The following is a 22692-nucleotide window of genomic DNA, read 5'->3' as shown; positions in this document are numbered from 1 at the left end:
CAACACTGATTCAAAGTGCCAGTTGGAACGCCGTTGGGGACCCACAAAACTCCAGGCAATAATCATAAACTAATGGCGTAACATGGCAGGCGTGTCCGCATTCCACTCGAAAGGTCTTTCAAGTCTCTCAGCGTGGAGCGTGGAGAAAAAAAACTTGTTGAGTTTGAAGGGGTTGGGATTGGTGAGGTGTGCGCTCCTTGGTTCGGGTGTTTGTCCCCGGGATTTCCACGGCCAAATCCCATAAAGAAAATCAGCAACATGAAATATTAAAGTTGGTAAAACACGCGAGAAAAGTTTTTCGGTCTTCCGCGGCACGATTCCGCTGAGGATTGTGGCGTCAGGCTGGATAACTACCCCTTGCCGCTGCTTTTGTGAATGTTTTATATTCGGCATCTGCCCCTGCGCCTTTTGGGGGTTGCTTTTGGGGGCTTACACCCGCGCGTTTACCCCCAGGATTTCGGAATAGTCCCCTTTGCATGTACGCCGGCTATTGCGAGGTTATTGCGTAGTTGATTTGGCTAAGCGAGGTTGTAATTCTAATTTATTGTAAGTGAACAAGTCAAAGGCATGACGTCTATCTTTCGGTCGGAGGTTTGTGATTCAAGCCGGCCAATTAGATGACAAGTTCTGGAGGCACCTGTGCTTCTGTTTCTGTAGGCTGTTTTGTAGCCACCCCCAAGCGTCAGTCATCTGCAGCATTCCCACGTTTTTAATGTAGGCATTTCAAAGAGCCACAAATTCAAATAGAAAAATTCAAGTTTTTCGTTTGATGTTGCCCGAACCGAGTCATGTGTGCCGACTTCGGCCATCAACAAAGTTTACAGCCATCTTTTGTCAGGTATTTAAATTTCTTTAAAGTGATTTTTGCTTTTACTCAATATCGAAAGCAGCAATGCCACCATTTATATCAATTAAATTCATTAGACAGGACAGATTAAGTGTACTTTTAAGTATATACAAATTCGTTCCCGTTATCGAATTTATATTGAGAAAAATTGTCAGGCGGTTTGAAAAAAAAAAAAAAAGGCTCAGTCTTGGCAATATCCTTGCGAATGGCGAGCTATTACTGTAATTCCCGAGCCACCCGCATGAATCGATTGAAAAAGTGTCCTGCAACATATTGGATTGCAAGGGACAATCAATCAATCCGAGACACATCAAGCGGTCATCCCTCATTCATCAGTACCGCCGGATTTTTCCGATTTCAGCCCTGTCTCCTTGCCAACCTCCCACTTCCGAGTAGCCCACCCACCGACCACACACAATCATCAACTATTTATCCCCAATTGCTTGGAAGAATCAGCCAGAGTGCAGGGCATGGGCAAGTTCATGAATCCCGACCAAAGCAAACCGAATGCGAAAACTTTGCACACATGACGGAGCAGCCAGGATCGTGGAGTGGAGGGGTTTTGGGGGCCAGGAAATGGCGAAATTGTGGGCGGGTGGCTCTGCCTCGAAGGCAAAGGCAAAAGTCCAAGTCAAACGACTAAGCGGCATGTCGTCAATAAATTTTCCATTAAATTCAAAGTAACCCAAAACAAGCAAAAACGGGGGAAAAATAAAAAACAGCAAAGAAAGGAAAGGAAAACCTATGGAGGAAGGTATCCAAAGGAACATGGCGCAGAACACTACATAACTTTTCCTTGTTACGTGCCAGTGTGTGGGTGTGTGTTTGTGTGGTGGCCACGTTCATGCGGGGGATTTCATAAAGTTTTCAATTTGCAAAACAGCCAGGACGAAGTGGAAGCTATGTCACATTTATTATTCGCTCTTATATGGCCAAAAGAGCAAATGTAACATTAAATCTTGGCTTATACTACCACATGAAACTATCAAATATATTCTTCTAGCTAATTACATAGTAAAAATGCTATTTCCACCATTATTCCTGAAATATTTTATGCGTATATCTTCGCATAAACTTCGCGTGTGTGTGTGTGGGAAACCCTTCCTTCAACTTCGGCGTGTGTGTGTTTGTTATTGGTATAGCTTCCTGCTTTCCGCTTGCCTGCCTACTTCGGCAATTGCCTTCAACTCGAGCCTCTTATTCAATTTTCGCCGGCGTGTGGCGCCATCTAGCGCCCACCGCTCGCAGCCAGCTACACCAACAGCAACAAAAGCAACAAGCGTTGAACGTTATTGTTGCCGCCGGCAATACACTGCAGGCACACCACATAAGCTATGGGGGCAACCCACAATATCCCGAGCATCAACAACCAAGACGAGATGGTGAGGGTCTATGCATAGAAAAATCGAAGGCTTACACACTCTATACGCTTAAAAATAAATAGTTCTTAAAACCATTTCGTATCCATTATTTGGCTTATTAATCTGAAAGCTATTCTAAAATATTGTAAAAAATACTAAAAAGTGATTTAAGTTAACTGGAAAATTCAAAAGAATCTTTTCTAGCTTATTTCTTTACGTAAGCCGTGTTACTTCACGAAGGACAGTGGCTCCTTTTTAGTTGTAGGGTATCTATAAGAACAGCATCAGCAATAAGTTTTCGTTGCGGCTCTTTGTTGTTGTTGTTGTTGCTGGTTTATTCATATGCCAAACAGCAAATCGCTTGTGGTTGTTGCAGCTGATGGTGATGTTATTCTTGTTGCTGGCTGGGAAGCAACAACCCAAAAGCTGCCTCCAAGTGCTCCATATTCATATGCAAATAGGAAGGCGAGGACCTTTGTTCCCTCTGCAGAGATGTTATTGTTGTTGTTTCTTTTTTTTTGTTTTTCTTTTAGTTGCGTTAGCTTCGCAGTTGGCGTCGACAGCGACTGAGAAAGTGGCGCCCCAATGCTTGATTTCAATTTTCAAGTGCTTCCTGCTGCGTTGTTGTTGTTATTGCTATTGTTGTTGTTGCTTCTGCTGTTGCAAGACCGCTCAGCTATTTGACATCTCAAGCAGCGTTACAACAAATGGCAATAACAACACCCTCGGTGGAGAAGTGGGGGCTTCTGCAAAAACAGTTGAAATAACAACTTGAGGAGTCAACGTTTTGCCGGCCCGCAATAGAAAACAGAAAATCGGCTCATCCAGACCACAACTGCAAGCCATTTCCCCGCTCTTGACTGGATGAGTGCCCCACTATGGCCATGATGGGCGTTTGGGGATGGGCGGTGAGGATGGGGATGAGGATGCGGATGCGGATGCGGATGACTACGACGACGATGAGCCTAAAATGCTCCAGGCGCCGGTTTACATTCGTTGCGCAAGGGGGCATACGTGAGGAGCATAGGGGAGTTCGGGGAACAAAACTAGCAGACTTCCACTCCAGCTCCGCCTTTTAAGCCCCGAAAAGCGGCACCAAAACAAGCACAAAGTCCTACACTACCAGAAAAGCGTAGTAATGCCAAATAAATTCCACAAAAAAGGAAAAGATACGAGTATGATTTATATTATGTTTGATTTATATATAATGTTCACAATGAATGTTATTAGTGTGATACACGGATGTAACTAACTTTTAGTTACAATAGTTGAGCAATTTGCCTTTCTAGCAACGTTTTTCTGTAGATACCTTGAGTTGAAGATATCTACCTAAGAAATTAACCTTGCATGTGACCTATATTGTTATGCATTATGCCCATCTGGAAGCACTCTGAGTTGATATTGGCTTTCATATAACGACTTTTATAACTTGTCGCCGCGCTTTCCCCTACGGATGTTCGAAACTATCTTTTTTTCGATGTACCCACGTAAGTGTGTGTTTTCGAGCGCATTCGCTCTGATTAAAGTATCCTCGCACGAGCATTGGCAATAGCCACATGATGATGATTCTGCCGGGAGGATCCTGCGTCGCATTACTCGCAGCAGTTTCCGGTTTATAGCCTCATTGAAAATCCTTGCCGCTGCCCTGACAGCTTTAAACTGATTGCTCCACACCGACACACACATACAAGGACACCCTCCTGTGCAGCTGTGTTTGTGTGAAAATTCTCGGAAATCAGTTAAGTACATCGCGGACCTTTCCCCCGGCGGCAGTTAGCACTTGGCAGGAGAGCAAAGATTTTTTTTGCCTTTTCGTGGCGAGAAAAATCTTTGGGAAAATATTTTATAAATTTCATAATCCTCTAATGGAAAGGAGGAGGGTCGCGAGCAAAGCATATATTTTCCTTCTTCCTTTTGCACCTCCGCTGACAATTATAAGGAAAACATCCCCCTCCGGATTCGCAGCGACTCTTATCTTTTGACGCGTGCGATGGCGTATAAAAAATATAACGAATTCTATTAGTTCAATTAGAAAGTTGGAGTGGACGAGCTCCTTCATTTTATCCGAATACTAATGAGGGCAAAATTCCGCTGTTAAAGGTGTGAAAATGCGTAATGAAAAGCAGGGAAACTTAAAGAAATCTGATTAAAATTAAAAAGTTACTTAAATATTCTAACTCCATTATATTTAGCAGTAATTCCATGTGTGCAGTTTAATTTTAGATAGCCATAATATTTGTCTTTTCTACTTTAAATTTAGATACCTGGCTTGCTTCCTTATTTATTCAGCCTGTTTACACTTGTATTGTTTTCAAATCATCATAGATTAAGTCTCCACGTTTTCAACTCCCAAATGACAAACTAAGAAATATGGTCATAACAATGTGTTTCTTAATAAAATCGTCTAGACGACGATGACGAAAGTTTTTTTTTGTTTACTACTTCATCGTGTTGACATTGTGGAAATTAAGTTGTTTAGAAAACGCTTTTCTGGCACACCAGACGAGCAGACGTCTTAAAGGTGGCCATTTAATACGAACAAATTGAGTTTCATTCATTACAGGTGAGAGAAGTCATGGAGTAAACTTGACTTTAATACGGGAACACACGCATTTTATGTGTGATTTCTGCTCTTGGTACTTTTTCGCTTGCTCGGCACATAAGCATATTAAGGCTTTTTCTCTGGTTCTGGGTACCCCGGCCAAACTGCGAATTTCATAGAAAGTTGAAAGAAAATAAATGGAAAAAAATATAAAATTGGAATAAAATGGGTACGGAGGAAAGTATCCCCCTTAGTCAGCATGATATTTCAAATTTTTATTTCTGCTCTCCCCCATCTGCAGCATGTGCTATGCGTCAACTTCTTCGAAATGTTTATATAAAATATAAAGAGAGAGAGAGAGGGAGAGAAAAAATATATAATATTAAAAAAAGGGAAAGGAAGGCGACTCCTGGCCCACTCCGCCATTACGGCCAGAATGCTGCCGTTTGCCGTTTGGCAATTAAAATTATTATTAGAAGTTAGTTGGCATGAATTTGCGTAGCCGTGGCGCCGCATTAGAAAACTTTTCCCCATTTGGGGGGCGTGCCTTGAAGTTTTCGCCAGCAAAGTGGATTGGTGGAGTGGGCGTGGACCAGGGCCATAAATGGTGGTAAATGAGATGCTTTAACGGCGTACCGAAGCGCGCCTTAAAACTTAAAACTGGGTCTAAACTTTAAACATAGTCAAACGTGGCCTAGATGATGTGGCGTTTTTACTTTTTATTTTTGTTTCTTTCCTATTGGCCTTTTGGCAGGCGTGTGCGACCCAAATGGCCAGAGCCTTAATGTCATATTAATACTTTGGCAATTAGATATGTTTAGTGTTCATGAGCGAGAGGTTCAAGTGTTTATGGCCAAAACCGGCGTGTGGCGCAGATGCTGCTCGAGTTGTTAAAATGAATTAAATAAAAGTTGGAAATGCTTGGAAGTTGGCTAAAAGCGTGCCGTAAAATCGGAAAATGTTTGATATTGGTATTTTGGCAAGGGAAATTTCTGGTTTCGAGTTTAATTGATCTGGAATATTGCGAAGTTGCCCCTGGACCTGGTTTGGGTTTTTGAGTGCACTAAATTCCTATCGATTCACCTAAAATACCAACAAATTAAACAGAGCCTAACTGATTATACGTCCATTTTGTTTGGCCTATCACTCGATCGATGTCCAGTTGACTCGATTTATAAGCCGCTCGCACGCTATACCAGCCCAATTGTTTGGGCCATTCTTCAATTTACCGAATATCCGACCAATTGGAGTGTGGTTCATTCGTGGATCGGAATTCTCTACTCCTCGCCCTCAAACAATATTGTTTGTCATTGTCCGTTTGACTGCTCTACGCATAGTACCACCGACAACAACAACACTTTGCGAACAACAATGGAAATAGCACTTACAACTTGAACCATACCCGCCTCCCCTCCCTTCAGCACTTGGTGGCAACTTCGACCGTCGGTGGCAAGTACAAATAAAATCCATTAAAAGTAGTACCACGTGTAAGCCGGATTTTTTTTCTGCGTGTTATTTATTTATTCTTTTTTTCTTAGCATTAGAATGACGCATATTATTGACAAACAACAGGGAGGTACACAAATAGGTATGTATTTGCGGGGCTACAGGTGTACAGAAGCGGTAATTGACGCTTTTGCCGCGTTGTTGCAACTACAACAAAAAAACACTGAGACCGAAACAACGAATTGCCAATGGCAAAGAACTTTTTGTCCGATCATTTCGATATATACAACGGTGTACAGAGTGCCCCCCGAAAATCCCCTGAAATACCTGCGATACCGGAGAACACTTACCTGTATGTCGGTGTATCGGCATTTTGGTATTTCGAACGAAATGTGTTCAGCCAGTTCGAGCATAAAAGCAGATTTCATAGTCGATTTCGGGAGGCGGAGGTGTCCGAATTTTTTTTTTTTTTTTTTGTCTAGTCACTCTGTGTGGCCAAGAAAACAAAACAATTTGTAAGAGCCAGCCAGTGTGTGTGTATGTTGTGTGTTGCCTATGTGTATTGTTGTTTATGCCATTAAAAATAAACGCGACTTTCAAGTAGTTTGTTATTGTTGTTAGGCGTACTCAATGCTCGTGCATACGAAATTATGAATTTAATGTTTCATAAACTGAAAGGATTAAATTTCAAGCTCGTTTCAAATTTAAAGTTTCATAAAGAAAAAAAAAAGCTATAAAAGTATCTACAGAATGTGAGTTTCGTATTGGTTATTGGCTCAGTGTAAAATGGTCAGGATGAATAGAAGGTAGGAGAATTGGGACTAGCCAATGCCATTTATCTACTCTTGTTCAACTTTGAGTGACAACGCCATTCCCACCACCTCATCTAGTTCCTTTTTTTGCGCCCGTGTCTGTGCTGTCATTTGAAAACAACATTATTACTACTATTATTGTTATTATTGCGAGTATTATCAGCAAGTTTCGAGTTCATTGAATTTGCCTGTGTGACAAAGGGGGAGGAGGGGTGGTGCTTGTGGGGGTGGTGGACACGAGTTCCGCCTGGAAGGAAAGAGAGAAGGAGCCTTGGCAGGCGAAGTGGGTCAGCGTAATCAACGGAATCAGTGCCCAGGAATGCCCCATCCACCAGTGATTTTCCTTCTCCTGGTCAGCAGCTCATCTCCCACCTCGGAAATTTCTCCGTCTAAGTTTCGTGTTTGCGTTGGCTTTTCTCGCCATGACAACAACAGGAACAACAATGATGATTGCAATAAATGAAATTAATGCGTATTTGAAAGAGCCAGACAGGCGAATCAATTGACGAAAATGGAGTGTCCCATTTTGGGCGATAGCGATAAAAAAAAAACGCACCCCCAACAAAATAAAAGATACAAGATACTTTGGCTCTCAGCTTAATCTCTGCGGATTGTTCTGTGTGAATATGCCTACATCACAAATTTGTTGTTCATTTCTTTTTATTTCGTTGCCAAATCTGTAAAGTTTTAAGTGTGGGCGGCTTGCTGAATTTATGCCATAAATCGTTAAATAGCAAGAAATGGCAAAAATAAATGTTTGGATGTGCCAACTTGATTACTCACATTAAATGGCAATTTTTTTTATTGATACATAATGTATATGTTGTATTTTTCTTTTTTCATCCGTGGCAAGAGATATTCATGTCAAAGTGAATTTGAGCATATGCACCATGCGTGTTACAAAAAATGTGAAAGCTAAATATGCAGAACGTGTTTCGGTGTTTTCAATTTTCAGAAATCTACCTTACCATTTAGTAAATTTAATTACATATATGCATAATAAATTAAGCTCCATTGAACTGGAAAATGGAATTTTCCACATTATTCGATTAAAGCATTTTATTATAATTGAATGTTTTGCGTGCAAAAAATCAGATGGTGATTAATATGATTTGAAACTTCACACAAGCTCATAAATCTGAATATTCGAGTATTCGAATATTCGAGTTGGCACATAATTAGTGTAGATAATTATGTTGGTTTAATAAAGAAAAATTAAAGAGTTAATTCGCAGAGATTTGATTATGAAAAGTTAACAAGGATAATACAAAATTCTTTATTGTTGTAATTCCAATTTTAGTTAATTTGTAGCATTTGTAGATTTGTATATAATATTGCTCATGTACACATATTTCTTCTTCTGCGGAATCAATGACTTTTTGCCCAAAAAAAAAAGGAAAACAATGACACTAAGAGCATAAATTAAAAAAATTGCCAAGAAGCTTGAAGACAAAAGAAAGAGCTCCGTGTGTAATTTATTAATTTGTATTCCACGCTTACCAATCAACACCAGCGGCCAGTGCCGATCCCAAATGGTCCGTCAGTCTGCCGCCGTCTCGGCGGAATCTTTGTCCCGATTCCAGGGGCCCCGGTCGGAGTGGCAGAGCCCCAGATAGAAGAACCACTCCCGAGAAGCCAGAACCAAAACCAAGACCGAAATCTCATGAATGAAATGGGATTGAAGTGGCCGACGGAAAATGTTTCGTTGTTCGGCGGTGGTGCGGTTAACTAAATAATAAAATGCATTTAGCATAATTTGCTTAATTTCATAAATATATAATTATATTTAGCCATCGCCATTATCGTTCGCCATCTAGTGGCGTTGCATGTGTCTCAGGCATTTTTTAGGAACCTAGCCAACCGAGAAGAAGCCACCGAAAAGCCGAAAATATATACCAGAGACAAGGAGCTCGAGTTGAGGTGTGTGTTGGCCAGGGTGTGCCCGCTTGCAATTAAATTGCGCCGAATAACAAAAAGTTGAGGCGAAAACCAAAACTCAACTAAAAAGGCATTAAATAAATGGAGAGCATGGCCAAGGAATAAATAAAAAAGAAGTCAGCTTGCAAATTGACACGAGATATGAACACGGACACGGACAGGCCAGGCAAAAACTTGGCTCGGGTTTAACACATCTTGGCCATGGCTGGCACTGGCTTTTTTCTTTCGGCTTTTTGGCTGCTTCTTTTCGTCTTTTTTTTATTTTTGCTTTTTTGGTTTTCAATCTTTTTGCTCTTGTTTGGTGCGCTTTTTGGCAAAACCCCACTTACCTGCTGCTCTGGGTCCGCGGGATCAAATGTTCGTGCAAGCTCGTTAAAAAGAATTTGGTTCACTTGTTGTTGTAGCTAGTGTTACACAATGAGAAATGCAATCGAACAAGGCAATAAATTCGATTTGTTACATATGCATGTAACTTGCAGCTTTAGCATACTACTTTTATAACTTTTGTGTTTAAAGGTACAAAAAGTATAAATTCAGTTAGCAAGGATTTAGATAGTGAATTATTTCCGGTGTATTTGGGCTGCTACCGCTTCTGTGTGTTTTTTTTATTGCTGTATTTTTGTTTGTTTTTCCATCGTGTATTTTTCGGTGTATAGTGCTCTGCACGCCGGAGATCGAGTAGTCCACAGGCTGTACGCTAAACTGGTTTTCGGACTGCATTCTTTTGGGCCACGTTTATTGGCGCTGCCGCTAGCAGCCTGCTGCCTGCTGCCTTCTGCCAGTTTTTGAGCAGGCTCAGCGCAAGTCGCCTGGCTGAAAGGCGAAATTGAATCATATGCGGTGCAATTTCTATGAATTTCAGACAAGCTCGTGGGCCATAGTTCCCCTTTGTCAGCCCATCGACATGGTGGATGTTGTTCTTCCTTTCTAGCGAGTCTGTGGCACAACTAAATTTAGTTTGTTGTTCTTTTCGAATTTTGCTCACGTTTCGCGCTTTGCATGATTAATTGTTTATGCAAATTGCTGCCTGGCTTATAAGGCATCCAGATTACTATGGATACACACGTAGTCTTTGTGTGTGCGAATAGTTTCTCGAAGATTGCTGGGCTTCATCAGTTGAACAGTCGCATAGCCGGCATAATTGATTTGATTTCATTTGCCGGCTATTGATACTTGACAAAGCATAATCCTCCTACTCAGTGTACATGTATTATGGAGGATTAGGCACAGAACTGCTATTTAATTAATACTCAATTAGCTCACTCGCAGATAATTTGCATAAATGTGCGATATGCAAGAGTATTTAGAAATCATTGCGGCTTATATTGGATATCAATGCGAGGAACGTGATTAACTTCGTTTGCAAATTAGTTTCGCAAAGAGTGCGGGGTTTGAGATAAAGTTTTAATTAACATTACAGCTAATCCGCTTAGCTGGATCTTGTCTAATAATCTGGCACAGTGAGTTTAATTGCCTAAGAATGGTTGTGATACCAGCAGTTGGCCAAGTACAAAGTTCACAAGTCTATGGAAATATTTTTAATGTTTCTCCCCGAATTAGTGTGGGGTTTTTTCTTCCACATTTTTTTTTTCCTGCCTTTGCCCTTTGGCTAGCACGCTTAATGGCCCGAAAATAAAGAGGTTTCGGCCACGAAATGTATTTTTCGGGGGTTTCTCCAACTCTTCGAAGCGATATATTTAATGAGAACGTTTATCTTTGCGGTAATATGGTTTTAAGTCGGCACATAACAAGTTATTTAAAGTTTTTTGGACTAGGCCATTTATCAGGCCCCCAACTTTGGGACCCACTGTACCGCCAACCGTTTGACATTTGGAGCCACGACAAACTATCACACGAATTAACATAGTTTGCCAAGTGCACGACTTGACTTGGCAAAGTTCATTTACACGCAATTCCAAGTGCACTCGTTCTCGCTGACAGGTAATTGTAATAAATATCTCAGCTAATTACTTTTGAGCACTGTGCAACTTATCTTAATTATGCAGAGCACGGCGTTTCGTTGTTGTTGCCCGCAGAACGAAGGCGGTGCAGAAATCATTAAAACAAAATTTGCGAAAAAAATGAGAAAAAATTGATGAATTAGCTGACAGGGATTCCGTGCTGTCGTGGCAACGTGGAGGCGACAAGCACGTGATTGCTAGCACGTACCATGCGGCGTATACGTATTTTCTAATTAAATGCTTGCCGTTGCTCTGCCTCCCAGTGAAAAATCAACTAAATGTATCGTTTCACTTCGAAGCGACTTTTCACTCCGTGCTCCTGCTGCCGCCATTGAGTGTTCTCGGATGCCACCAAAATGGCTGCCATGCGGCCATGTTGTGCGGTGTGTGTGTGTCCATGTCCTCCGCATCCAGGACCTACGCCGTCCATATATAGACCACCCCATAGAACTGTTAGCCTGCCCACTCCCCTGTGTATTTTGCTGTCATTTGTAGGTATTTCTGTTGTTGCTTTGGTAACTAATTGTCATATTGCGCTCGGGGAGAACTGACAACAACACATCCGGGCCTTGGGGGCCTGTAAAGCGTTGTGATAAACACAGCAGAGAAAAAATTATAAATTGGTGATTAGTTTTTTGATTAGTTCTTGGGAAAGAAAATAAATGAGTCAATAAGACAGGCTAGTTTTACTTTACAGCTGTTGTGGTCAACATTAGTATCCACAAATAAACTTAATTACAAGTTATTCAGACTTAAAATGTCATGTTTTTCTCTCTGTGCAATGATTCGCAGCGGGGGACTCTTTGTGTCGAGAAGGAAAGTGCGTTTATGATTCAATTTTATTTTCTCTTTTTATTATTTTTGCTTTTAAATGGAAATGCCAACATCAATTGAATTATGCGAGAAATGAAAAACATTCCATATTTGTTGCATATACATATCGGCGACCAGCGATAGCAGCGATATATGAATGGAGCGAGCTGGAGGAGATTTCGGCTGCAGACTCACGAGTCCTTTGTAGCAGTTTTTCCAATAATTAATCACCGCCAGGACCCCAAGGCAGTGTCCGTTGCCAGGCAAGTGATTTATGCAAGTAGTTTAATGCTCGCTTACATAATAAGTGGAGCTGAAACTGGAACTGAAGTCAATGGCACTTGAAAAAAATATAATCATCACTTGGTTCGGCTTCAAAAAAAAATAATTATTTTTAAAACTATCAAAAGGAATTTATCGGTTGTTTTGCGATAAGATTAAATTCTTATACTTTCATAATGCATTTTTCGACTGAAACTTCTGCTTAAAAGTTTTTTCTTGTGCCGTCACACAGTGCGTATACGTAACGTAAATTACCCAGACTGCCATTATGAAATGATTCTCGTGGCACTGTCGCTGCGGCCTGCGACTCGCTTCAATTCATTGTGTTTACATTGTATTTGGTCATAATTAATTGGTTTTTATTTTGTGCCGGCATTGTACGGCTCAAGAAATCGACAGCTACAAAATATATGGACAACAACCACCGTTGAATATTTCATTTACGATGGGAAAAGTCAAAATCACGGCTTTCCGCCACAAACACACTTGTTGATTTGCGAGCCTAATTAATTTCGCTCCGGGCGAACTAATAGAATTTGCGGTCATCTAATAACGAAACCCACTTAGCAACGTTTCATTTGCGACACATTGCGTATACGCAGAGCTGACCAGTCCAGTCCAGACCAGACCAGACCAGGCCAGGACAGCACGTGTCATCGCTGGCCAGATAAGATCGCTGTAGCCGGGGCCCACTCAATTTGGCTGTTATAGGAACTAGAAACACTTGATAGAGGGCTCCAGCCAGTGCTCCTCCATGCGCTCCTCCATTCAATATGTGTCCTAGCAACGTGGCCGTGCGAGTAAATGACAAGGCTATTTGTTTTGTTCTGATGGCCCGGATGGCCTGGTTGGCCAAGATGGCACAGGTGAGCTGGAGGCTCTTCAGGGCAGGATTTCGTAGCGGAAAATTTATAATTTCCCGTGAAGAGTGCTCTTCAGATGAGTTATGGGGCAAACAGGTTGAGCGTGTCTCTCCTTCAGGTTGAGTGTAGAAACAACGAAAAGACTGATTTGATTTTGTGTTTGAATAGCTGCACTACAAAAAACTGACCTATTCTTTAAACTGACCTATGAATATATTAATATGAATATTTATAATACAAACATAATCTTGTCTTCTATTTTTTACAATTTTTCCGATTGTTTCGGGCGAAAAAACATAAGAAGATTATCTGGGTATTTCCCTGAAGTGCATTTAAGGGAATTAATTTACAGGTAGTTTACATATTTAAGAACCAAATGTCTCCTCTGTTGTTCGATACGATGAGACCATCATAAATCACATTAAAGCCAGATTTAGGTGTGAAAATAATTGGTTTTGTTCTCCCAAAACTGGTTTGGAAACTTACTCATGTTTACTAACTGCCGAAAAGCTCTTGTGATTCCCAATCCCCCTTTTCATTATACATAATTATAGACCATTATATTGATCTCTTTGGACATTGAAAACGGCTTCGGGCACTGTGAAAGGCTTGCAAAAAAAAATTAAGTAAACAAATAGAAGCTTAAAGCAAACGTCGAAAATGGCCAAAAGCAATTTACTTTTTCACCGCGAAGATTAGCGGCCTACAGCACGTGGGGAGATTAAATGTGATTCGATGAGGTTCTGCCAATTAATCAATGACACATATTGTAACCACTTTGCCAGCAAATCGACCCAAAAAATGAGCGGCATACGAAATCAAGATGTTTCTGTGCCTAATGAAGCATTTGATGTAGATTTGCCTTACGCAGATCCAATTTGTTAATTAAATTCTGTTACAGGTGGCGTCAACTGCAAAAACTTTTTCATATGTGGAGCAGAATGGCTTTCAAACATTTGCTCCCACTGCCATGATTTATTGTTGTTTGTTGAACGTGAGCCCCGGTGTTCCGAACTTTTCTAAAGTAATTTGCGACAAATCATAAAGGCATTTGTTTTTTTTTTTTGCTCCTCACTGACATGCGGCGCAAAATTTATGCGCTCACATGCGCGCCAGGTAGTCAAGAAGATATAGACGGATATATATAGAAGGCATCTGTTTCTGGCAGTAAATTAAATGACCAATGGCTTGGCTCAGATCTGCTCTGCTCGGCTATGCTGGCCAAGCTTCGCTCCACTAGCATAATTAACACTTTGATATAAATTTGCAGTTTTACAAAGTCGCAAGGTTTCGGGCGCCAGGCAAATCCATCCATTAGCATAATTACGTAAAAACATAAAATTATCATGTAAAGCAGTCTGCCGGCGGAGGCATCCTGTCCTTAGCACTGCATTGCAATTCCTGGCCCGTCTTCCTGGTTGATTTTAATTTGTTTTGAACCGAACCGAACAGAAACGAGCTGAGCTGAGCTGAGCAAAGAGCAAAAACCAACACGTCCTGCAGTACATCATCGTCATCATTAGCGTGAGCAGCGTTTCCTTCCACAATGATAGCAAAAGCGCACAAAGGGACGCGGCTGGGGAGAGTGTGGAAGGAGTTAGGGGCAACAGGGAGCGATACCTACCAGGCCAGATCCAAAGCAGCTTCCCCTGGACTGGTTATACCCTGCTTTTGCATAAACTGCCTGGCTCTGCGGCTCGGGTGCCGCTCGGTTGGCTCAGCTTATGCTTCCTTATGCTAGTACTCAACGCCACTTCCTTCGACCCATTCATCGCGCAGCACGAACACACTGAGAGAATGCGTATAGTGCATCCATCAAGCAATCAATGTTACTATTAAGTATGCTATGGGTATATTTATAACAAGTATTTTTGCTAGTGCACACGCACACCCTCATAAGGACATTGGCAGACGAGGCGCACATAATTCAAGCTCGTGGCACACGGAACTGGGACTGAGTCCGGGCTTGAGATCTGGGTCTGGGGATCTGGCAACTGGGAACTGGCAACTGGCAACTGGCAACTGGCAACCGGGAACTGGGATCTGGATCTGGGGCTCAGCTGTCGCGACTGGCAGTTTCACTTCACGCCATCGTCTCTCGCCGCTGGCGGCCTGTCTTCTGGGCCTGTCGTTTCGAGCCTTTGAAGGGTCTGGCAGGCATCTTCTGCTCCTGCCAGCTCCTTTTCATATTCCCTGTTCCCCTATTTATTCTGGCTGGGGTTGTTGTTTTTCTTTATTTTTTTTGTCCCCCTTTGGTTCACCCTTGCCACAGCAGGAGGCACGGAATTCGGGCCCTTGGATAACGTTTTCGTGTCCTGTGCTAAGTGTTGCCTAAATTGTAATTATACTTGTGCGTTTTAAGCTATTTTGGCTTATTTGTACAGACAGTCCAGTCCTGTTGCGGTGTCAGTATTTCTGTTTCGGTTTCTGTTTCTGTCCCCGTCGTTTCCTCCTTAATTCGAGTCAAATTGAAATTGATATGATAAAGTGCGAGCGCGTGCTGAATGCCAAGTTGCCGGCATGCCCGTAATTTGCCAATTGCATTTTAAGCGGACCACTCGGCTGGTAGGGGCTGCACTCGGTGCATGGTGTCACAGTCGATTGTGAAATATTCATCCGATGAGGGGCAGCAGGACGTATGCGTGATGGCTCAGCTCTTCTCTGCTGTTCTGTGGCTGTGAAAGCAGAATCTGAAACAGAATCTGAAGCTGAGGCTGATGCTGGTAGTGGTGGTGCTCCTGCTGAAGCTGAAACTGAAACAGAAAAGAACTGTATAAATAATTTCAATTACATTTTGCAGCTCGAGCTGTGACAGGAAGATGAACTGAACTAAACTGGCTTTCGGCTTTGGGCAGGAAAACTTTAGCCATTCGACGGGGGCAAAAACTTTGTGGGATCTTGGCCGGGAAAGTTTTGCCAGTTTCGTTCGCCACTTGACATGTTTGGAGTGTTGATGGCTCTGGCACACACAATCGCTGGATTAACAATTGAAATATGCCAAGTTGGACGCATCAACTTGGAACACTGCCACATAATGTGGCAATTAAGTTTGAAAGGTTTCACAAAAGCGAGTGCACTTGGCAAATCATTCATTGAATTTTGAACTGCAAGCAAATTTCCAACTCTTAAACATTTAAATGTAAAAGATAGATGTATTATTTTTCAACGTTATTTACTATATAAGCCTTTGTTTAGTGTTTATATATATTATTAATATCCTATACATTTTCTTTCTTTTCAGGTAACTTTCACGTTTTCAAGTGGGATTAATTGTGCAGGATTCATAGACCTTCTACAAATAGGTAATATTATTACGATTTTTTTGAGTGTTGGGTGTCCAATGAAGTTGCCACATCACTTCATCAGGCAATCCTTGACACTGCTTTGCCTGGGCTTGTCAAAGTCATTGATGCTGTGGACAGACACTGACATCCTCCTCCTACGATTCTGGCTGCCCTAAAAGAGCGTTCAAATTCCACTGAACCGGGTTGGTTATCTCTGACAAAGTTGCCTGGCCCGGCCAACTGGCAATCTAGCCAACTGGGCAAATGATGCTCCTGGTAATGGTGACGATGCTCCTGCTGACCAGTGCACCGGCCATTACTTTATCTCTAGTCCATTATGTCTCCGCTAATATGCCAGGCATCTCCTATGTGCCAAGCTCCACATTGGCCACCTTTTTTCCGCCCCAGCTGCCTCGACTTCCCCATTTCCGATCCCCATTCCCACATCCTCCCCGTCGCTTTATGTGCTCTACATAATCAGATATGGCATTTTATTTCTCTGGCAACGATGGCCAAGCCGAGCTGCCCTCTGCGTTCTGCTTTTCTTTCCACTACCCCTACGTAACTTCACTTTTCGGCGCACGTTATGTGAACGTGTGGAAGGGGATAAAAGTAAAATTAAATGTAGATAAATATCAAATAGGAGGTTCATTGTTTGTTGCACTCGAAAAAAGTTACCGCATATCTATCTCAATGAAAATGGCATACCTCTTAAACTTTAGAGTATATTGTTTTCATTATCTAGAAATGTGGTTTAAAAGTTGTGGGAGAACTAAAAATCTATTATATCTTCTACATATGCGTTTATGGATTCTCATTTGATTGCTAGTATTTTTCTCAGTGCATGAACACATTCGGCAGGCAGCATTGTTCGCTGCACACTCGCTCCTATCTCTTATGATATATTTCGCAACATTTATCACAAGTTAATTTGATTTTAATGAAATAAATTCAGCACATACGGATACGGACACACGGCAGCCGGGCAGACAAACTGGAAACTTGGCAGATCCCGGAGGGTAGATAATGTTAATGAGCAAATGCCGGCGAATGAGTACATCTACTGTGTGGGGTCACCTCATCGGTATGAATTTTCGACAATATTAAGCTATTCCTCCTCCTGCAACTGCAATTAAAAAAGGGGCTGCGCTCTGGACGAGGTTCAAATTTCAGTTGCCTTTTCTTTTTGGCGGGTCTGCAGCTGCTGCCATCGGCAACGTGACATGCATTCTCCGTACTTTTATGGTATATTTAATTTTTTTTATACAGAATTTTATGGTTACATTTTTATTTGCCGCTTGTTTCCAGCGCTGTGTTTTTGTTATTATTATTACTTTTCGGCTGACTTTCGTATGGTGGAAAAAATTAACATAAACGTCAGCGGCGCATATTTTAACTCGGTCAAATGGCCGGCGTCCGGTCCGCAGTTTTCAGTTTTCAGTATTCCGTTCTGAGTTCCCAGTTCCCACTTTCCACTTCTCCAAACCCCCGCGACTCGTTTGCATAAACAAATTTGCAGCGCCATTTGCCGGCCAGTTTCAGTTCGCCTGCTATTTTTCTCATTCTCAATATTATTTTTTTCGGTTTGTCGTCGCCATGCAGTTGGTTAATGAAAGTTCCCACCATTAGAAACAGGTTCGGTGCGTTTCGGTTTCGGTTCGCTTTGGTTTCTTTTTTTTTTTTGGCCGGAGGCCGGAAGAAGGAGTCGTCGCATTGACGCTGATTACGCAAAAAATATGTTTTTCTTTTTGGCAATTTTGAGCTGTGCTTATGCAAATTAGGACCGGCGCCTGCTGCCTGAGTCATTAAAAGGTTTGAGCCAGAGATGCCAGCGTGACTATCGTGCTTTTTTGTTGGATTTATGAAGGAGAGTGAGTGGAGATTTTCTGGATTTAAATCAGATCATATCAGATTTTAATCATTGAGTTAAATGTAGCTAAAATTAAGTATTGTATCGTTAGTGGGTAGATAGCTAACCAGGATCTTCTCGATTGGGCAAATTAAGATAAAGCCAAGGCGGTTTCTTATAGCTCACGAGAATGCAGCTGGTGTTCTTAGTAATCTATTATATAATGTAAAAGCACTCAATTTTCCAAATATTGGTTAACATCCAACTCACGCGAGCATCTCTATTCCTTTAATAGTATATTTATAACAAATGGACCGGCGATTTATTTTCGCAATTTCATCATCGTTTTCAGCGTAATGCGAAACAAGAAAGATATACAAACAAACACAGAAATTGATGCTAAACAAACTGAACTTTTTTCAGCCAAGTTCAATGCACTCGTTCTACGTAGAAATTTCATTTTCATTTGCTGGCTGCGCCGAGACGTGCCAAACTTTAAGGGTTGCTTCATTAAGCGTGGCAGCCAACGCCGAAACCCTTTTAAAAGGAACCCAAAACCCAAAGACATGACCGGGCAATCCTTATTCAACCCAAAAACACAAAGGAGCCAACAAAAAAATGACCAAAAATATTCTGTGGCAAACGGAGGTGATACGAAGATGACTGCTCAAAATAAATGATAAAATTGTTAAAGAACCAAAAATAAGGACGTTTCTCAAATAACAATTAAAATCAGTTCATCTAACACATGCAACATACCACTTGAACACATGTTCTCTGCAATGAATAATTTCAAAATTCGGAATCGAAATTTATAGTAAGCTAAGCCGATTTTTGGACTTTTTCAAAAACCGACTGCGCTTTTTTTTTTTGTGTGGCAATAAGACATCTCAAGTCCATAATACTTCAAGTTCGATTCCCTTTTGATTGCTTTTGTCGAAGAGCTGAGGAGCAGCAACTACATTAGTTTCGCTTACAGTAGCGCCCCCAATCCGGCCACCCGACCACGCCCCCCGGGGCCCAACTCAATAAAGCCATAAAACTCGATAAGGCAATCAAATAACCGTTTCCCCCCAAAGGCCCGCTGGCTCCCTCAACTCAAGTAGTCGGAAGCCATAATAAAGAACTGCCAAAAAGCAAACGCTTCTGTGGAAGACGCTGTGTCAGCCCTCTCGCTCTGGCCCTCCTGCTGTCCCACTCGCTCCCCCGCTCCTGTCACTCCGTAATGGCGGCTATTGTAAAACGTTGCTCACTCTGTCAATACAAGAACTCCCACACAGACGCACTTGCACGCACACTACCATGCAGTGCACATAGACCAAGCACCGAGTTGCTCTCAGCTTTTTATGCTCGTCACTCGGGGAGTAGTATTCGTCCGCCGATAACCCCAAAGGATAACCCCATGAAGGGACTTGACTTGAAAGATTCATTCAACTCCAAGCTGATTTTATAGTGGTCATTATCATCAAGATAACACCATGAAGCTTACAGATTGTACTATCTTTCCATAGCTAAAAATGACCCAAAGGCATATTACCGTAATTTCCATTGTCAGTTTTTAAATGTTTTTTATTTGAGCAAGCAACTAATGCTACAAGTTAAATACTGGATAGCCAACTGTCGGATACTTTCGTTACTTCCTTTTTTGTTGCGTTTCCCGGGTTATTTGTTAAGTATTCCTTCACGAAACTTCGCTGCTATATACAATTTGACGTCATGCTTGAAAGCGACGTAAATCACCAAGAGAAAAGGCTAACGCTGAAAAAAAAGAGGATAAAGATGGAAACGCTCGTATGGAACATAATGGAGTTGCAACGGAGATGGGTACTGTCGACTTTGATGATGATGATGGTTAGGGCGATGATGAGGACGACGATGACGTCGGGGCAGCAGACATTAAATTGACACACGACCACCGACCGACATACTTGTAGCTACATACATACATACATACTGGCACATGTACATATGGAAAACAAACACAGCTACATACATGAGTGCAGACGTAGGCACAGCGAAACTTACTAAAAATCACGTTGTCGTAGGCCATGGTCGAGACATCGTCATATCGTCATCGTCACAACATCCTCAGCGTGTCATTCATTTTGCTTTTGTTTAAAGTCTTTTATGGCATTTTGCTTGCCGGCTCTTCAGCCTGGTGGCATTGTTGTTGTTGCTTTGCTGCCTTGATATCTGTTATGCTTGAAGCCTTCAGCCTTGGCCACTTATACCAGTTTTCCCGCCCCTGAGCCAGACTTCAAGAACTGCAACTGAAATTCTATTTGCATACTGAGAAAAAAAGCTCGACAGATATGGCATTACTCACTCTATTGCTTCTTAAATGGCTGCACTGCGTAAATTATTCCTTAAAGTGAATGGAGCAAGCTAAGTGCTTGCTTTAAAATAATAATGCTGAAAGTAAGGTTTTTTAAAAATATTAAAATGAAAAATGGTGAATTTTAAGTGGTAGGATTGTCAGATTTTCTCTCTGTGCAAATTGTAACGTAATATTTCCTTAAAGTTAGTCCAACGTATTTGCTTTCATTGTCTGTCTATCTCTCTATTTTCCCTCCCATAAACCCCCCATTTTCCATTCACCCAGCGTCTGAGAGATTTTGCGTGCGCTTCAGTTGACAGCATTATAATAATGAAGTTTGATTGGATTACATTGCAGCGGACATGAATGCAAAAACATTAACACAGTTCCATTGCATCCTCAAAGAAATTGGAAGCGAAACTTTTCATAATTTCCAAGCAGTTAGTAAAGTTTCGCTCCGTTTTGGGTTTTTGTGACACTGACAGGACGAACGACAGGACGCTGGCAGGAGCGGGTGCAAGAGCGGAAAATGCGGTCCAGACGTCGGGCATCATCGGGAGTTTGACGCCGGAAAAGGGAAGTTACCATGGCCAAAAGTTTTTCGCCTGTATCAGGCTCTATGAAGCGCTTAAAAATTGTATATACATTGACTTCCTTGGCTTTTGTGCGAGATGCTTCCTTCCGCCTTTAGATGCACTTGCAGCTGAAGCTGAAGTCGAAGTCGAAGTTGAAGTTGAAGTTGGTGGAGAAAGGACATCAAATGTCAATAGTTGGCAAGAGTGGAAAGTTGAGCAAAATAAATGACACTTGAGCGATGCAACGGCAACAAGCAGCTCTTATAATCGAAATGTTTTCGCAACATACACAATGCGTGTGTGTGCCTGAATTTTAATGCTTAAATTCGGTTTGACAATGGTAAATATGGGATTTTGTAAGGCAGCTTAAGGATTTTTCAATCGCATTTCCCGTCTTCTTGTCAGACAGCTAAATAAAATGCAAAGCTTGTCTGAATTGCTTTTCAAAATATGATTGACATTTGTCATAGATAGCTCCTGACTGTCACAGATTCGTACCACTTCGTACAAAACCATCCCCCTCGCTCCACATTCTGATCCGGCTAAGTGAAATTTCCCGTTTTCCTCCGCTGGCAACATTTTGATAGCTTGCTCACATAGTTTGCTCCTGCTCCCGGTATCGCTTACCCATCGTGTCACTCTGACTGTTGCTTTGCTGTGCCTTTGCTTTGCTTTCGATTGGATGCTTCTGCCAACTTCTCATCTTGCTGCTATTTTTATTTGCATATTTACTTAAAAGCTGGAACAGCAAACCACAATCTTTGAAGCTGCCTTTGCCCGTTCTGCTCATTTCGCTCGCTTCTTTTCATTTTATCAAAAACGATTTTTGCCATGCTATTTTAGATACGGTCGGGTTTTTGTGGTTCCATCAGCTGCCACCAGCGACAGCTTTGTTTCTATTGTGGTTTTTCTTTCCGTTTGTTGCTGCTGCTGCTGTTGCTGCCGCCGCTGCTGCTGCGTGATGCTGCTGTTTGCCGGCAATGTTGTTGCAGTTGTCGAAGCTGAAGTGCAATTTTAATGCAAACAATTGAAGCTGAAGCGTGCAGAGCGCACGCAAGTGGAAGTGGAAGCCCTGGCTTTGGCCTCTGTCTCCGATGTCGTCTCAGGAACCCTCAAATGCTTACTTACATAGAGAAAAAATAGTATAGCGTTTGAAATTTTAAATGAAATCCTTCTCTTTGTTGGTAGTCATACTTTAACATACGCGATTGCTTAAGCTTTATTCAGCCTTATTCAGAAAGAACGCATATTTAATAAACCAGTTTCAGCGAACTGATCTAGAACCTATGTAAGCATGAACCTTTGATAATCTATTTTTTCAGTGTAGGTACCTGCGCCTCCCAGATTCTGAAGCTGGGCCGTTGCTATTGCTGCAGTTGTTGTTTGTGGTTGGCGGTTTTTGTCGATGACGGCAACGTCTATGGTCGCAGTTGTTGTTGTTTTTGTTGCCGCCGCTGATGTTCGCTTATTGAAATGCATTTGTTCAATATGTTGTTCGACATGTTGCGCGCTGACTGGCTGCCAGTTGGCTGCTCCGTAGTTAGCTGGCTAAAGTTGCCGCTGCCGCTACCGCTACCGCTGTGGCAGCCACCGAAGCAAAAGTGGAGTAGCATTCGTGGCAAATATTGACAATGGCAATGTGAGTGCGAGTGTGGGCATTGTGGGTGTAAGTTTGTTGCACTATTAGCTATTGTTTGCGTTGAAATGGAGCTGCGGATGGAAGTGCTGCCTCACATTACGTATACGCCGCTTGGGTCCTTCGGCGCTCTCTGCATGTGAGTGTGAGTGTAACTGTAACTAAA

The 22692-nt window shown here is 41.9% G+C and overlaps 1 protein-coding gene and 1 long non-coding RNA gene across 4 annotated transcripts in view; one reads left to right on the top strand and one right to left on the bottom strand.

Moving 5' to 3' along the window:
• Nucleotides 1–22692, top strand: part of LOC6617055 — a 56412-nt gene that overhangs the window by 3430 nt on the left and 30290 nt on the right. The gene's annotated exons all lie outside the window — the stretch shown is intronic.
• The window catches only part of LOC116801379, a 31080-nt gene continuing 28591 nt past the window's right edge, over nucleotides 20204–22692 (bottom strand). Inside the window, exons 2-3 of the long non-coding RNA XR_004361968.1 lie at nucleotides 20325–20410; nucleotides 20204–20276 (exon numbers count right to left, since the gene is read on the bottom strand). This is a non-coding gene — a long non-coding RNA (uncharacterized LOC116801379). The remainder of the gene's footprint in view (nucleotides 20277–20324; nucleotides 20411–22692) is intronic.

The sequence above is a fragment of the Drosophila sechellia genome, chromosome 3R (assembly GCF_004382195.2).
Source record: "Drosophila sechellia strain sech25 chromosome 3R, ASM438219v1, whole genome shotgun sequence".
NCBI lineage: Eukaryota > Metazoa > Arthropoda > Insecta > Diptera > Drosophilidae > Drosophila > Drosophila sechellia.
The sequence above is the reverse complement of the archived record's forward strand: the minus strand, read 5'-3'. Positions and strand labels throughout refer to the sequence as shown.